The sequence below is a fragment of the Lipophrys pholis genome (assembly GCF_963383615.2).
Source record: "Lipophrys pholis genome assembly, chromosome: 14".
NCBI classification, from domain to species: Eukaryota; Metazoa; Chordata; class Actinopteri; order Blenniiformes; family Blenniidae; genus Lipophrys; species Lipophrys pholis.
This window is the reverse complement of record NC_137633.1, coordinates 6134754-6139022: the sequence shown is the minus strand read 5'-3', so window position 1 is coordinate 6139022 and position 4269 is coordinate 6134754.

Here is a 4269-nt window from a genome sequence, read left to right as displayed (position 1 = left end):
GTTTGGCAGTCTTTTGCAAGCATTTCCCAGAAGTTCGGCGTCATGTATCGTGCTGTAAAACATTTTACTGGGGACTATACTCGGATAGGTATAGGTTTTTCAAAATCCATGCACTGGTCAGAATATATGTCCTCGCTTGTTGGACTAAAACAGGGGTGTACACAAAGACTTGTTTAAGATACCAGAATTGGAAATTAGTGTGTATGTCAGGGGGACTTAGGTACTTACCAAATAGACATGAATACTGATGTGTACTGGTTACCTCAAGGGTGCAGTTCAGTTCATTGTGGTTAGTCTTATATCATTCTACCATATTTGTTAGCAATACTAGCTTTGGCACCTACATAATTCATAAATACCTTTTAATTTCCGATGGAACGCTTCAACTTAGCTGAAGCTACAAAGTACCCCCAATGATAATCATTACTCCTACTCCATCACAGTCTGAGAAAATAAAGAGTCTCATGACTGAATGAAGATCCTTGCTATAGTTTGTGAACATTAAATCCAAAAATGGGTCACATTAAATGGCAACGGTAAACAAGAAGCAACAAAAAAAAAAAGAAAAGAGCTATGACTGCAGGTTCAGGTTTATAATTCAAAAGGAGGGCTTTTAATGTGAAACAGACTAAGAACATTGTGGCAGCCCTTTGATGTGAGGCACATAGTGATCAATCAAATTGATTACTAGTTAAGATTCCAAACATACGTACATACACCATATACATTTTTATAGCTGTTTTTTTTTTTTTTTTATGTCTGTTGATTGCCAGGCAATTGAGCAATGAGTAAATAAATGCCCCAAGTCAGCTGCAGTGCTCTGATCAGCTCAGCGAGGTTCCAAGTTACCCTGTTTGCTGCCATCAGATCTCTGCTGGAGGAAAACAAACCCCTGAAGTAGCAGGCTGGTCTCATCCAGGAAAAGAAGCAGAGCTGAGGTGTGCCAGGGGCGAGCTGAAACCAAAAGCCTAGCTCCTTAGAGGGTCATCAAGAAAAGACAACACCGCAGACCTGCTGGCTTTGGGGGAGCGGGAGCATCGGGCAGAGGAGCCAAAACCGGAGGGAAGCGTGTGATATTCAGCGGGTATAAGACTCAGAGAGGAGCTGGCTCATAAAGATTAATGCTGGAGAGAGAGAGAGAGAGAGAGAGAGAGAGAGAGAGAGAGAGAGAGAGAGAGAGAGAGAGAGAGAGAGAGAGACAGAGACAGAGACAGAGACAGAGACAGAGAGACAGAGAGAGAGATGTGGCTTAGAAACCAGGATGAGCGACAGAAGGATGGCGAGCCAGACTGGTGAGGGGATAAAAGTCTTCACCGGAAAGCACAACCAGCTTCACATACGCCGCTTCTGCTGAAAGTCTGTCGCCTTCCAACCAAATGTGTCGGATCCCGGATTTGTTTGCAATGATTTCTCTTCGCTTTGGAGGCTGGACAAAAGACGCAGGATGGAAAACTCAAAGGAACCTGACGTACCAAGAGGGAATCAAACAGAAAGAAGAAGAGAACTATGAAGGAGATGAGGAAGAAGAAAGAGAAAGTAGGGAAGAAAGAACTTTGGTAAATCAAAGTGAAAATCAGCACCTGGGTGATGTTCTATCCGATATTATCCTCACCAATTTGAAAAAAAAAAACCCAAACATGTTCACATTATTTTGCACATTAGTAGCCCCCTTTTTTTTTTTTGTACTACCTTGAATCAAATATAGAACAAGACGATGAAACGTTTCTGCTTTGGTTACAAAAATCCCCTATTTATTGGAAAAAGAGTAATCAACTTCAGTATTTAGAACTTCACAATCATCTCAAATTTTTCAGGAAGAATTTCAACTTTTTTTTCAACTCGTCCAAATGATGACCTGAACTCGGGGGAAAAAAAACAAAAAAAAAACATAAAACGTTTCCAGATCACCTCCAAAATTTTAGGGAATCTTCCCAGGCCTCTACCTGTGGTGAAAATTTCGACAACATCCTGTGCGGTGGTTTTGACATAATCCTGCTAACATTCATACAGAAAGGCAAACAAATATACTGCGATGATTTTAATACGTCCTTGGTGTACATAAAAACGAACATGAAACTTAAATTAAAGCCAACATTAGGGGCCGGTACCAATTGTAATAAATGGACAATATCAGTAATAAATGGACAATATATATTGTCCATATACCGTATGTGGAAGCTGTTCTACTCATGGGATTACTGAGAAGAGAATCTGAGAGATCACACTATTTAGTGCATTTGCCTTCATAAAATAATATATATATATGATAATACATTAACGTAGAGCATGAAATGAGACAACATACGAAAATGTCGACATGCTGCTGCGAGTGTGGCGATTAGCATTTTAGTGGTATCCTGCCCACATTTTTCATTTGCAAACGTTTCAATCAAATGTTTGGTGTTGTGACCCTCGTTAGTTTTTTGTAATCTTATCTGAATTTGTTTTGTTGCTCTTATTTTTCCCCACAGCTTTGTGACAGTTTATCCCCCATATTGTTTGTTTTGGTTTGCTTTTTGTGCCTGTCTGGGAACGGCACTCCATCCAATCACTGAACGGCAAACTCAAACCAACGAATGGAGAAACAAGCAGATAATTCTCTTGTAAACAGAGAATATTGCACGCCAGACTTCCATTCCAATATCTCTGTTTGCAAGATCCCCTGCAAAACGCATAAAACCACAAAATATCATGTATTTGCGTGAACATGCGGTATATAGTACATTTTATACTGGCATTTCTCACAAGAACAGCAGTGCTTTAGGATGATTCAGAACAGCAATGATTCACTTATAAATGTACCATGACCACAATGTATAAATGGTCTCTGCAGCATAACTGAGGCGAATACCACACATGTACTTATCACTCACGCGGATTATGTCAAAATGTGACTAATCTGACCTTCCTCGCTTCGTTTCTCGTCCAACCCCTTGTGGACGGATTGATCATATACTGAACTCGACTCTCGGTTATCAAACAAGTACTATCACCCATGAGTCACTGCGTCTATCGCTGGTGGAGGACTCAGAAGAAGTTACTTCAACTAACGAATGAAAGATCAACCGGTTGCTTGTCCACTGGCCGATTCCACATTACTGTGAGCTGCGGCTACATCGACTAGTTGGAGGAAGATGCTCTACAATACGTTTGTTAGCGAGCTCTTATAGTAATGTGTACCGTGAAAAAGCCGGCTGTGCACCCGTCAAATGAGCGGAGAAAATTCAAGCCTGAGCATGAGCACAGGCTCGCTTGAAAGTTCAGGAACAGCATGATTAATTTCATAATATTCAGTCACTAACTCATAACTGCCACGAGTAGTGAGACTACTACAATGTATTACTGTAAAAAAAAATAAAAAAATAAAAAGTGCTATTCCCAACACTGCAGGTAAGCAAGTCTGGTGGTTCGGATAGGAGTGTTCTGTCAGATATGTGGGAAACAGGAACTCGCTCCAACATTCCGTATCCCAGGGGCGAGTCTTTTCATGAAGTACGTGCACAAGCGGGCGGCTATATTATGCTCTAATTTTAGAAATATTGCATTTCTCTTTTGGGTGGGGAAAAAAAAAAAAAAAGTTTATCATTTAAACTTTTGCCAAGCGAGTGTCTAACCCGCTCTTTTTCTCATCACACCACAGTCTTCGTCTAAGACCCGAGGGAATGATGCACCTTGTTAGTTAAGAGCAACATGGAAATATACCGCGACTGCTTTCAAGAGAGGGAAAGCTTTCTTCTGTGCCCCATTTTAAGCTACTATGAATAATGTGAGTATCCATAAAGAAACTTTTAGTCTAACTAAATGAAAATCCACGTGTATTTTCACAGTGCAATTGCTATACACTATGTGTACTCTATACACTGGGGTGTCCTGTCTGGCTCTGTGGTATGATCATGTCTTCAATTTTTTTGCCTTATTAATTACCTTGAAGAGTGTCTGATGTGTGCTTTATTGCCATATAACCTTAAAAACAATCGCTTTTATTCTTAGGTGGTCGTGAATCATTTTATATATCAAAACAATTTGTGTGGCATAGTGAGTACAACACTGCTAATATATTATAGAATTAGATATAGATTAGAATAGAATATAAATTATAGAATTGACTGATTTTCCCATTATGGTACTACGAACCATAAATTTGATATGGAGCACACACAACATGCTCTTCAGTGTTCAGTTTGAATATATTTTGAAATTTTGTGCACAAGTTGTATGTGTGTTAATTCCTAGATTTACTTCATATGTCACTTTTTTTCCCCACGTATT